Here is a 14879-nt window from a genome sequence, read left to right on the forward strand (position 1 = left end):
ATTGCAATCTGCAGGACTTTGTTCTGTTTCTGTGAGTCTGACGTCCTGCACATTGTACGTGCAGGACGTCGGACTTAGAAACAAAACGAAGGAAGAAGACTTCGGCTGGCGGGGGTTGGGGTCCCCCGCCAGCAAAGGTAGCAGACAGCGATGGCGGGTTGGCGGCGGGAGTGGGGTTGAGAGGGTCATCGGCAGGGAGTCCAGGGCCAAATCTACAGGGGTCCAGGCTCCCGTAGCCCCGTAATAGCTACGGCCCTGCTATTAACACTGTAACGCTCCTTAATGTAAGGCCAACAAGTTTGTAATGTTTGCGCTCACTGCTAAATATATAAAGATAGTAATTTCAGCTTTTACTTAGCTTAATATAGTGCTTCCTTTTCCACAAGTAGAGACCGTGACCTACGGTGGCCAGCATTTCGTCAGCCTGCTTCAAGGTCTGTCGGTCACAAAATTGTCATGAAAGAGGATAAAAATCAGCTCATGACAAACCAAACAAAGCAAAAACACACTATACTTAAAACAGTCTCCACTCTCAACAAATCTAAACATACAGCATGGAACCTCTGCACGTAATAGGAGCTTTTTTTGAGCCGATGATGAAGCAGTCCTGCTCCCGATGTTTAATAACGCTGGGAGCTTCTTGAGGCTTTTTTTCCTCCTATCGCTCCTTAATAATTTTGCAAGTCAAACACTGGAACGAGTATCCCTGGCCTGGTGGATATATTTAAGTAGATTGACTAATGTGTAGGGATCTCCCCCTTTTGTTTTGATTTAGCTCACGGTCTAATGCCATGGCCATTAAAAAAGATTAGTACGTGAGCCTTTACCGTCACTTATGGCCATGTTTACTAAGCCGCACTAATTTTTAGCATGTGCTAAAATGTTTGTGTGCCTAAAGTGTAGATTAGGGGCCCTTTTACTAAGGTGTGCCCAAAAGTGGCCTGTACTGGTGTAGGTGTGCATTTTGGATGCTCACTGATCCATTTCCTGAGCGCACCTAGAAAAAAGGGATTTTTTTAAAATGTGCTGGAAAATGGACGTGTGGCAAAATGAAAACCAGTGTGTGTCTATTTTCAGCCTGAGACCTTAAAACCACCCATTGACTTAGTGGTAAGTAGGTTTATTTTCAAAAGAGAAGGACGCCCATTTTTTGACACAAATCGGGAGATGGGCGTCCTTCTCTCAGGGTCGCCCAAATCGGCATAATCGAAAGCCGATTTTGGGCGTCCTCAACTGCTTTCCGTCGCGGGGACGACCAAAGTTCCCGGGGGCGGGTCGAAGGTGTAGCGAAGGCGGGACTGGGGCATGCTTAACAGATGGGCGTCCTTGGCTGATAATGGAAAAAAGAAGGGGCGTCCTAGATGAGCACTTGGCCGACTTTACTTGGTCCATTTTTTTTCACGACCAAGTCTCAAAAAGGTGCCCGAACTGAGCAGATGACCACCGGAGGGAATCGGGGATGACCTCCCCTTACTCCCCCAGTGGTCACCAACCCCCCTCCCACTAAAAAAAAAATGATTTTTTTTTTTTTGCCAGCCTCTATGCCAGCCTCAAATGTCATACCCAGCTCCCTGACAGCAGTATGCAGGTCCCTGAAGCAGTTTTAGTGGGTGCAGTGCACTTCAGGCAGGTGGACCCAGGCCCATCCCCCCTACCTGTTACACTTGTGGTGGTAAATGTGAGCCCTTCAAAGCCCACCCGAAACCCACTGTACCCACATATAGGTGCCCCCCTTCACACCTTAGGGCTATAGTAGTTTTGTACAGTTGTGGGTAGTGTTTTTTTTTTTTTTTTTTTTTTTTTTTTTTGGGGGGGGGGGTTGGATGGGCTCAGCACCCAAGGTAAGGGAGCTATACACCTGGGAGCTATTTATGAAGTCCACTGCAGTGCCCCCTAGGGTGCCCGGTTGGTGTCCTGGAATGTCAGGGGGACCAGTGCACTACAAATGCTGGCTCCTCCCACTACCAAATGGCTTGGCTTTGGTCATTTCTGAGATGGGTGTCCTCAGTTTCCATTATCACCGAAAACAGGGGACAACCATCTTTAAGGACGACCTAAGGACAACCATCTCTATGGTCGACCTAAATGTTGGGATTTGGGCATCCCCGACCGTATTATCAAAACGAAAGATGGACGCTCTTCTTGTTTCGATAATACGGATTTCACCGCCCCTTCACGGGGATGTCCTTAGAGATGGGCACCCTTAGAGATGGTCGTCCCCATTCGATTATGCCCCTCAAGGTCTCACAAGCTATTTGGGCGGTAAGCATCCAGCTCATGCCAACTTCCAGTTACTGCTGGGTAAGCGCCCCATGGTAGAAATTAGAACATATTTTCTACCGCTTGTTTTGAGTGTGCACCAAGAATGGAATTACCGCCCAGGGCACACGGTAGCAGAGTAGTAGTGCCAATTTGATGCATGTTGGACGTGTGTAGGCGCTTACGTGCCTTTGTAAAAGGGCCCCTTAGTAAACAGAGCCCTAATTTTCTAGGCAAGAAAGGCTCACGTGCTAATCACAAGCTAATCAGTTAGCACACGGCAATGATGCTCCCTCTGTGGAAAAAAAAAAACACTTTTTTAGCGTATGGTGTACATGAACAGAGTGCAAAATTACTGTGGGACACCTCAGGGTGTCCCTCGGTAAGTTCTCTTATGCTGCAGTAGGCACACATTAGTGTTCAGCCCAGTGGGCCCTTAAAATAGGATCAAGACTGAGATTTTATGGTTTGGGTGTATGTGGAGGAGTGGCCAACCCCCAAGGTAATATGCATGGTAACTATTCATGGGACAGAGAGAGATTTACTCATTTTTTTCTGCTGTCCATGATTCTTTTACCAGATATCTCTCGGATCATGCTGCTGTTAATGGCAGGTAAATTCTAATCGGGCTTGTTTCGGGCTACAGAGTACTAACCGATGGCCATTTAATGAATGTAACAAATGTGCCGGAGAATATGGGATAGTGAAAATGGACAGATAGACAGCTGTACTGAATCTGTGTGGTTCAAATGTAAGAGCCAATAGTTTAAAAAGGAAATGTTTTTCCACTGGGACCCAGTACAGTTCTTGGAACAGGAGGGAAACGTGATCGAACTTGTGGGCATGGTGGATGAGTTTAGCAGCTGTGTTCTGTAGTAAATGAAGACTCAAGTTGTTGATACGTGACCAGCCTAGATAAATTATATTACAGTAGTCAAGTCTCGAGATACGGAGCAACAAGATAAGGGGTTTTTTTGTTTAAAAAATTTAAGGGTTTGAAGTTGACATAAGAAAAAGAAGCTAGCCTTGCACAGTGCAGAAATTTGTGGGGTAAATGTTAAATGGGAATCCAGGATGACACCCAGGTATTTGAAGGAGTCGACTGGGACAATGGGTTCATCAAAAAGTATTGGGGTGGGGGGGGGGGGGGTAGAAGGAACGAATGAACCACCAGTGAACCAACATGTGACCATTTTTTCTTTGTTCAACACCAATTTGTGTCATTTTAACCAAACCGATATTTGTATGAAGCAAGCCTGCAGTGGACCTAAGTTTGGGTTGTATGGATCGGTTGGGAAGAGAAGGAAAATATTATCCGCATAGAAGTGGAACATTATGCCGACTACTACTACTACTATTACTACTACTATTTAGCATTTCTATAGCACTACAAGGCATACGCAGCGCTGCACAAACATAGAAGAAAGACAGTCCCTGCTCAAAGAGCTTACAATCTAATAGACAAAAAATAAAGTAAGCAAATCAAATCAATTAATGTGGACAGGAAGGAAGAGAGGAGGGTAGGTGGAGGCGAGTGGTTACAAGTGGTTACGAGTCAAAAGCAATGTTAAAGAGGTGGGCTTTCAGTCTAGATTTAAAGGTGGCCAAGGATGGGGCAAGACGTAGGGGCTCAGGAAGTTTATTCCAGGCGTAGGGTGCAGTGAGACAGAAGGCGCGAAGTCTGGAGTTGGCAGTAGTGGAGAAGGGAACAGATAAGAAGGATTTATCCATGGAGCGGAGTGCACGGGAAGAGGTGTAGGGAAGGATTAGTGTGGCGAGCAGACTTAGAAAAAGATTAAAGAGCAGAGGGGACAGAACCGATCCCTAAGGAACACCACATGTGTGAGGGTAAGGGGAAGCGGTGGAAGAACTAGTGACTACCCTAAATGATCTGTTTGACAAGAAGGAGGAGAAACAGTTCAGAACCATAACTTTATTTCAGTTAACCATATTTTGGTTGGAAGTACATGATAATTATAAGAGGGATAAGACCAGTGAAAGAGATGAAATTTGAGCCCTGAAGAAACATCTTCCCTCTGTTCAGAATGAACAGAAGTAACTGCATTGAGTTGCACGAGATCTCAGAAGCTCCATAATGTACCCACATCCATAGAGAGTTCATGGCAAGGGAGCTAGATAACTGTAAATGTAGACAGCTACAAAGAAATGCAGAAATAGACACACACAGTGAGACTGCTGAGGACCAAATAAAGAAGTAAAAAGGCACAAGGAGTAGAAAAGCCTTCTTAAATACAATAATGAGTAATGACTTTTAACGTATCAATAACTTTACTGTCCATGGCATATGCCAATGGAACAACTGGTTCCATTACTACAGTAAGAGTAGATGGTAAGAGTCAATAAAAATAAATACATTCAATAAATAAAAGACATACATAAATACATGGTTAACTTTTGTATGCTAGCTAAACCAGAAGCCAAGTTTCTTAGGGTGTGAATGACATCTGAAGGGGACCAATGTGATCTCCAAAACGGCTTTAGTTCTGTGTGGGTTTGTTTGTTTTTTTGCCCATTTAGAAAAATAGAAATGATCAGGACATGCAGTGAATCTTCCCTCCATCCCTGCCCCCCCCCCTCCTGGGAAAAGCAGATATTCAGAGCTCTTCGAGCAGGGACTGTCTCTTCATGTTCAAGTGTGTAGCGCTATAGAAATGATAAGTGGTAGTAGTAGGGTTTGGGATTCCGGAATCTTGCTACTCTTTGGGATTCCGGAATCTTGCTACTCTTTGTCCTTAGCTCTTGTTTGTCCTGTTTGTCTGTCCTAATTAGATTGTAAGCTCTGTGGCGCAGGGACTGTCTCTTCAAGTGTACAGCGCTGCGTACGTCTAGTAGCGCTATAGAAATGATAAGTAGTAGTAGTAAGGCGTACAGACCGTGGGGTGAATTCTATAATTGGTGTCTAAACCATCGGCTCTGAAAAAAACGCATAAGTGCTATTCTATAAGCCATGCCTAAAGTTAGGTGCAATTTATAGAATAGCACTTAAGTCCTGGGTGTCGCTCTTAAATTTAGGTGTGCCCATTTGCACCAACGAAAATATGGTGCAAATACCCATGCTTAAATTTAGGTGTGAAGCCCTCTTATTCTATAATTGCATGTATAACCAAAAATCATGCCCATGATCCACCCCAAACTGCCCATAACCCTCCTATTTCCATGCCCCCTTTTACAGGACACATGTAACATTTAGGGGCATCATTGCCAATTACATCTCATTAGTGCCAATAATTTCTTGTTAAAAGCCAATTATTAGTGCTAATTAGCTCATTATTCAATTAAATTCTGCTTGCAATTTTCGGTGACTTTTATTGATTTAGGGATGTGTGATAGTTTGACCTTAGAGACCATAGTCAAAAAGAAAGAACTAATACTGAACTAGCCTGTCAAAAATAAAATTAGTGAAAAGGAAACTAACCCAATAAATGCTGAACGATGCTAAATGTCATCACTTTTACCATCCCAGCCAAAGTTGATTTTTTCCTTTTTCATCAGAGGAAAAAGTGTGCTTTCATTCTATTTTACTGCCTAGAAATGAGAAAATACAGTATTTCTTGGTGTATAAAGGATTAAGAAATCAAGGTAATGGTTTTTGTAGTACTTAAAAAAAATACAGGACAAATCAGAATTTCTTTGTGTTCTTGATCTGAATCATTTTTTTGCTCTACCAAAGGCAATGAAAGGCAAGCTGTCATAACATGGTCTCCTGCCAAATGTCTGAGTTTCTTCACAACATTTATTTCTTATAAGTGTCTCAACTTCGCTTTGACATTTTATATTATAGCAGGAGACCTTTCTCCTGATCTGACCTTCTATTCCATTGACATTCCCATTAAGCACAAAACTGTTTTGCTAAGACAAAAGCCACTGGCATTTTCTTCACCTCATTTTGTTTCAGCACTTGAGAAGAAATGTAAAAGGAAGATGCTAATTTCTAATATTAGTAGCTGAAACCGGCAATAGATTTGCAGCCAAATGAACTTTTCTTGATATACCTCTCTCCTCTCCCCCCAACTACCTATTCCCTTTGTCCTTTTCTGCTCCTACCTCTAGATTTCTCCTAATATCTTTCCTAGTTCCTCTCTTTTCTACCTTTTTCCACCACCCCTCCCTTCTCTTTTTCTTCTTCTCTTTATCATATTCCCTCTCTCTTCAACCTTCTTTCTCTCAAACTCTTCTCCTCCTCCCTCTCTCCTACTGATTCAGTTGCAGGAATTTGTCCAAACCTTTTTTTTTAATAATGTGTGAGGGAATGAGTGGTACAGTGCCAGGTGTCCCTAGGAACAACACTCACTCACTGAAGCCCAGATTATCAAAAGCAAACACAAGTGCTAGAGGTCATTAGCGCTGGACTACAGCCCACATTTGCCTACTTTGCAGGATCAGAGCTGGTGAGTGTGTGTAACAGCTCTTTCACCAGATCTGAATGTGAATAGCATGCAAATGCATGCTAAACAGGGACATCAGTATTCCTCCCCGATGCTCATTGGGCAGCACACCAAACTAGTGCATTGGTACATGGGTAAACCCTATGCCAGCTTGAAGCTGGCATTAGGGTTTACAGAACATTCGGGAAGCATGGGGAGTCCTGTCCAGCATGCATCTGCATTTCAGCAGGACCCCATTCCCCTAACAGAAGAGCCACAGCCTTCCCCCCCAGCAATAGACCCAACCCTGACCCCCTTTACCCTAGGAGCCTTGACCCATGACCCCCCCAACTCCAGTCCCCACCTGGTGGTCTAGCACCCTCCAAACCTGGTGGTCTAGATGCCCCAAATCCCCCATGTTCCTTTAGATGATGGAGGAGGGAGTAGCACTCCGTCCAGTGCTGCCTCCAAAATGGTGGCACCCTACCTTGCCCAGTGCATCCTCGAATGTGCTGGGTAGGGTTTCACCAGTGGCGTTCCGACGCTGGCTGACACCCGGGGTGGATCGCCGATGCACCCCCTCCGGGTGCAGCGCAACCCCCTCCCCTCCCGGGTGCATGCCATTGGGGAGGGGGGGGGGTGCCGTGGCGCGCGCCTGTCACCTCCGAGTTCGCATGTGTTCACTGCTCCCTCTGCCCCGGAATAGGAATGTTCCAGGGCAGAGGGAGCAGTGAACACATGCAAACTCGGAGACAGGGTGACAGGCGCGTGCCACGGCACCCCCCCAGCGGCGTGCACCCAGGGCGGACCGCCTCCCCCTTGGTACGCCACTGGGTTTCACTACAACATAATGGAGTTTCTCCCTTACATGGTAGTGAAGCCCCACCTAGCACATCACAGGATACACTGGGCAGGGCACCCCAATTTTGGAGGCAGCACTCTCTCCTCCATCATGTAAAGGTACAGGGGCACGACATCTTAGCTCCGCCTCCACCCTTATGGCAAGGTCTACACACACCCCAAAAAAGCTAGAAAACCCCTTCCACCCTACTCGTACAAGTCTAGATCTTCTCCCATCCCCCCCCCCCCCTAGTTAAGATAGAGCATCTGGGCCTACCTAATTTCCCTGGTGAGTCCAGTGGTGTGATGGAGGCAGGACTGAACCCCACTCACTCCTGCCCTTAGCAGCTGCCTCTACAAAATGACTGCCACACCTCTCACGGTAACCTCATGGTACTTCAGTAGTACTTCAGTTCTCTCCTGCTTCCACTGCACTACTGGACCAACAGGGAATTTAGGTAGGCCCATGAGGGGTGGTTGAGCCGGGGTTTTGAATCTGTGAGGGAGTGGGAGGAGTGTAGACCTTGCCAGGGAGTGGGAGGGAAGGGCAGTGATATAAACCTTACTTGAGGGCAGTGAGAAGGGGGGTCTAGGCCTTGCTGAGGAAGGATCAGGACCAGAGCAGTAGGAGATAAGAAAATTAGAGGGCACTTTGTTATGTTAAATGGGTCCTGGCCGATATTCATTTGGGGACCACATAATAGTCTTAAGTTCTCTTACTGAATATTGACCAGGCCTTGCATATGCTTCAGCTGTCACTGCATGCTCGATTAGCCCCAGATGTTCAATGCTGGTGCTGGTTTATTATTATTATTATTATTATTATTATTATTATTATTATTATTATTCATTGCATTTGTATCCCACATTATCCCACCTCTTTGCAGGCTCAATGTGGCTTACAATACATTATGGATAGTGGAAATGAGAAGAGAATGGACATTTGGTGTTGCAGTAGGATGATGGGTTACATGGTAATGGAATACATGATAGTGATATAACAAAAGACATTCTTGACAATTCTGGGTATATGTAGGAGTATCACATGTTTTGATCTTTGTGGTATATCTTGTCGAAGAGATGGATCTTTAGTAGTTTGCAGAAGTTGGTCAGTTCATGGGTCGCTTTTAGGTTACGTGGCAATGCGTTCCAGAGTTGCGTGCTCATATAGGAAAAGGCTGATGCGTGCATTAGTTTATATTTTAAGCCTTTACAGTTGGGGAAATGAAGATTAAGGAATGTGCGAGATGATCTGTTAGCATTCCTGGGTGGTAGGTCTACCAGGTCTGACATGTAGGCTGGGGCCTCGCCATGGATGATTTTATGTACTAGGGTACACACTTTGAACGTGATGCGTTCTTTATGTGGTAACCAGTGTAGCTTCTCTCGTAGGGGTTTTGCGCAAACATGAGTGCATTTGATTCATCATATCATGACCTACAGTTGTGATGAGTAGTAGTCTTTTGGCCATCACAAAATGAACCGCAGGTTCCACCAAGAGTGATTCCTCTAGTTTGAGCTTCATTTTACTTAACCATTGAGAAATAGCAGAAATTCAACAGTTACCACTCTAAAGCACAGTATTCTTTTTCTTTTTCTCAAAGAAGGAAAAAATATGGATGTAATTAGCAAAAAAAAAAAAAAAAAAAGAAAAGTGATAGACCTCATTCATTAGCTTAATATCACTGAGTTGTCTGAAATAAATATTAAATAGGAATTAAAAAAGAGCAAACCCATGTGAAAACCAAAAAGCAAAACCAGGACATTCAACTGTTTCATTCCAATCTCAGTCTCCGCTGTTTGTTCTGGAAAATTAAGTTGAACCATTCTAACACTTTGCCTCTAGACCTGCATGTTTTAATCACTAGAGCAATATATGATGCTTAACAATATCAAATGTCATAAAGAGGTCTAATTGAATCACTCTTATGTTCTAACCTCAATCCGCTCAAATGAGATGATCATCTGATAAAGCTAATAAAAAATCTCTCAGTGCTATGGTAAGGCCTGAATCCTTTCTCCCTCACCACAAAAGGCAACCAATTTCCACTGCCATCTCAGCTTCCGCATTTGTGGCTTCCTTCTATCTTGCCCTCAATCTCATCATGAATGTGGTCCATGCTGCCAGTGAAGCCCACTGATCCAATATATGACAACGGCATATACTGTATCTCTGATCTGTATCTTTTTCCACTGGCTAATAGCATATTCTGCTTCCAAACTGAGGCAGTTGAATTTCCGGCATGTATGACCCATTTTCCTTGAAAATATCGATTAATGAAAACCTTTGACCATTGTTCCCTGCAAACCTACTCATTGTGATAGAAATCTTGTGTTAATCCCTATCCGTTTTTGCATCCTGTTCAAACTTCTTCTACTAACCTATAAATGTACTCACTCTGCTGCTCCCCAGTATCTCTCCACACTCGTCCTTCCCTACACCCCTTCCCGTGCACTCCGCTCCATGGATAAATCCTTCTTATCTGTTCCCTTCTCCACTACTGCCAACTCCAGACTTCGCGCCTTCTGTCTCGCTGCACCCTACGCCTGGAATAAACTTCCTGAGCCCCTACGTCTTGCTCTATCCTTGGCCACCTTTAAATCTAGACTGAAAGCCCACCTCTTTAACATTGCTTTTGACTCGTAACCACTTGTAACCACTCGCCTCCACCTACCCTCCTCTCTTCCTTCCCGTTCACATTAATTGATTTGATTTGCTTACTTTATTTATTTTTTGTCTATTAGATTGTAAGCTCTTTGAGCAGGGACTGTCTTTCTTCTATGTTTGTGCAGTGCTGCGTATGCCTTGTAGCGCTACAGAAATGCTAAATAGTAGCAGTAGTAGTAGTAGTAGAAAACGCAAGAAACTGTAGTACGTAGAGTAGCCAAGAGGTGTCAGTATCATTTATAATAATAGGACACTGCCACCCTGTGACCACTGCTGTATACTTTCATAGACACAGAAAGTTAACAAGCATATTATTTTTATAGATTTGATTGTATTTTTCCTGGGCATATATGCTCCATCTTTGAATAAGGATTGTCTTCCTGTTTAATGTTGTCATGTTGCAATCAACAAAACTAATGCCAGAAAGACTACTAAACTGGTGGTGGTAGTCAAGGCTGAGTAGTTAAGGTGTCGGACTTGAAATCCATTAGGGTTTTTCTAGGCAGGTTCAAATCCTGCTGACTACAGTGCTGCACATTAATCATAGCATGGAATGTTGTTACTAATTGGGTTTCTGTCAGGTGCTTATAATCTGGTTTGGCCACTGTTGGAAGCAGGGTATACTGGGCTAGATGGACCACTGGTCTGACCCAAGACAGCTGTTCTTATGTTAATTATACAAGGAAAAATTGAGAATTTATTTTTTCATGAAAGACCTATATAGAATATTTTTCTACAGTTTATCAATCTATTTCATATAGTCTATGTCAGTAGATTTCAAACAGTCCTCCGGAACACCCAGCTAGTTTTTTTCTAAGAAATTGACAGTGAATATGCATCAGATGTATTTTTATATGCCACCTTCATTATATTCAAATATACCTCATGCTTATTTATTTGGGTTTTCTGTAAACCTGATCGTTTAGTAGTCCCACTGGCTTACTAGGAAGCAATGGTGTAAACCTGGCTTAAACATGTGTATCAACAACAGACATACATGTCAAACATGGAACAAAGGCTATTGGGGAAAACAGGTTCAGTCAGTCATGGAATCATCCAGGCATCAGGTGAAGACGAATCTTCTGTTGTGAATGTGCTGGATTTGGTACTATTGACTTTAATAGATGGTGACTTGAAAAAGGGGTTGTCAGTTATGCACTCAATATATTATAAGATTTTCAGACACAGATGGACCTTTACATATTCTCATTTTTCCAAGTTTACTTAGAACTTACTTTCTTGACCTATGGAGTAACTTCAGGGTGGCTTACAATCTAAGACAGAGAATGGGTTGAAAACTAGTACTTAACACAGACAGGACATTGGGGAAAGGTAAGGGGGTAGAACTACAAAATTGGATAGGATAGAGGGAGGAAAAGAACAAAAGGGGTACTCCAAGTGTGATTAGAACCAGTCCCATGGCAGAAACTGGTGAAAGAGAAATTAGCAGAAAGTGTCTTAGAATAGGAAGTCTTAAGATCAATCTTAAACTATGCTAGCAAAGACAGGCGACAAAGGGAAAATGGGAGGGCATTCCACAGGAGGGGGCCATGAACTGAAAAGGCACAATATTTAATACACTCGTGCATAATTTTGCGGTAGCTGGGAGTTGTGAGTTGGTTTTGTTGGGCAAATCTAAGGGTTCAACTGGAGTTTTAGGGAAGATGACGTGAGAGGTGTAAAGCTTCTCCAGCGTTCATTGTTTTGAATACCAATAGAAGAGGTTTAGAAGTGATACAGTGAGTGAGTGGGAGCTAGTGGGCAGCTTTCAGACAGGAGTAATATGATCATATTAACCTGATAGCAGTATTTTATTTATTTGCTGCATTTGTACCCCACATTTTCCCACCTATTTGCAGGCTCAATGTGGCTTACACTGTATTCTGTACAATTTGGAGTCGGAGTATGTCTTTGAGTTTTAATCTCATAACCCGTATCCTATATATGAGTGCCCTGTAGGACCATTGAGCACAGCATAACTATATACCCTCAAACGTTTTGTTCACAATTGTATGTAAATTTAGGGCATTGTCACTGATACCCCAGTATACAATCAAACATATAAATGGCGAGTGACCGACTCACTCGCAAATGCGCAGTAGAGACTTCCCTCTCTGTCTCGCCCCCACGTCAATACGTGATGACGGGGGGGGGCGGGACAGAGAAGGAAACTGCGCCGCCGAGGTTGCTGCCGCCACCCCTCCACCCGGCCCGGGCCCTCTCTTCCCTTCTGAACTTACACATCCATTCGCCGAACGCAGCAACGCACATCAGCTGAGCTGCACTGAGCCCTTCCTTCTTTGCCTGTGGCCCCGCCCTCCTGTGACGTAACGTCAGCGAGGGCGGGACACACACAGGCAGAGAAGGAAGGGGCAGCTCAGCTGATGTGCGTTGCTGCGTTCGGCGAATGGATGTGTAAGTTCAAAAGTAAAGAGAGGGCCCGGGCCAGGTGGAGGGGTGGCGGCGGCGGCGGCGACTTCGCGGGGGGGGAGGGGAGCGGTAGTGACCGCGGGGGTAGGAAAACCTCAATACCAGCCCGTTTTTACGGGCTCAACGGCTCTATATGGTTCTATCTCTGTGGATGAAAAATTGTTGAGGTAATGTGGTGGCTAGGATTTGAATGGTATTGTTCTATCAGGGCATGAATTTAGGACATTTTCATTGGCATGCTAGAATACTATATAAGAGCTGTAGCAAATGACATATTTTACAATTTGGCAGAATATGAATAATGAAAAATATTATTCGGCCGAATACGAGTGATGGGCATTGAGCCTTAACATATGAAATAATAAAAGAAGCAATGTGAAATCAGAACAGAAGGTTTAATTCAGTAGGATTTAGCACAGTAGAACTCTGGATTATTTGTACTTAAATTTAAATCGCTATTCGGCCGAATAGCACTATTTGGGGCCGAATCAAATCAAATATGAATATTTTATGTAGTTCTACCTATATATACATATGACAACAATTTCCCCTATATGGATCTCTCTTTTTATGGATAATGAACTGTCTGGGTATTCCTGTGCTTCAGGTTTGACCAAGATTGTCCTATTAGTACATAATTTTAGGATACTGTCACTGTCACATTGGTATATGATATCTTCAAAGAACATTATTTCCCCATTTGCAGATCATTTGCTGTGGATAAATAAGTACTAGACCATTAAGCCTGGTGATTTAATAAGAAAATTCAGTTCAAAAGAGGAACCACTAAAAACCTTTGACTGTATAATTTTATACATTGTCCCTAGCACCTACTGCTCTTTGTAAGAGATTTCTTATCAAGGGGAAAGTCTTCAAGTTATATAAGAATTGCCATACTGGGTCAGACCAAGAACCCATCTAGCCCATGATCCTTTTCCAACAAGTAAATTACAGCAGTGTCGGGTACAATCATTTCGACAAAGATTTGAAATCAAAATCTTTAAAATACAAAGTAAATTTGAAATCAAAATCAGTAAGCCAGTTGCGATTTCAAATCAAAATCAGTCGACAAATGATTTTAAATCAGAAATTATTGTCTTTTGAAACATAATAAATTGTTCTAAAGTTTGTTTTGTTGCAATAGTAGCAGTTTATCAAACATGTGGTATGTTAGTCTGTTACGACATGGAATTTCTATCTGCCCAGCCATACTGAAGAGTCATTCCACTGGAGCTGATGAAGGGAGCATTGTACTGACCTTAATGAAGAATTTCTTTATCGCAGGAAATGAATACGTACTATCAACTGCAGAATTTTGATCAACAAGATAGTTCATAGTCTGGAATTTTAAAAAAAAAGAAATAGAACAGTTTTTGGAGTGCTACTGGTCTCCTCTGCTGCTGGACCATTGTAACCATAGTCTAGTTGTACAGACTAGCTGTCTGATCCATTAGCCCTCACAACAGTGCCAATAAACAATTGGGTAAACTCTTCTCTTTTTTTATTTTCTGTAGGAATCTACTTCAGTATGTGCTGTGGAATATAAAAACCTAAGTTCCTGTGACCAGTGGCGTAGCCACAGGTGGGCCTGGGTGGGCCAGGGCCCAACAACTTAGGGCTCAGGCCCACCCAACAGTAGCACACATTTGGTGGTAGCTGGTGGGGATCCCAAGCTCAGCCAGCTGAAGACTTCCCCTTGATGGTAATGAAAACAGTACTCTCCATGATACCAGCACCTGCTCATGTTCTGTTTTCTGCACATGCCTTTTGCAGACTGAAAAGGTGGAAAGAAGCGTTTTCCCACCTGCTGAGATTTTGTGTTTTTTTTTTTTTGGGGGGGGGGAACACTTGGTGCCCACCCACTTCTTGCCTAGGCCCACCCAAAATCTGTAGTCTGGCTACGCCCCTGCCTGTGACACTGCAAAACCAAAGACTGTAATGGACATACCTTAACCCTCATCCCCCCTCCCTAACTTCCCCAATGTATTTACCAAACACGAACCCTCTTTTACCACAATAACACCTGTGTTTGTTCATACCGCAACTGGCGAATGCCGTTGCGGTTACCATGTAAGCCACATTGAGCCTGCAAATAGGTGGGAAAATGTGGGATACAAATGAAACAAACAAACAAATAAATAAATAAATAGCGACCAGTATGGCATATCTGATAGTTGTATCAGTCGTGTCATTTGGATCAAAGGCCAGTAAATGATTGAAATGAGTTATAGTTTCTTGACAACAAAGCATTCAGTGGTGGAATACAGTACTGAAAATTGTCAAAAGCTAATTTCCTA

Source organism: Microcaecilia unicolor, chromosome 2 (genome assembly GCF_901765095.1).
Source record: "Microcaecilia unicolor chromosome 2, aMicUni1.1, whole genome shotgun sequence".
NCBI classification, from domain to species: Eukaryota; Metazoa; Chordata; class Amphibia; order Gymnophiona; family Siphonopidae; genus Microcaecilia; species Microcaecilia unicolor.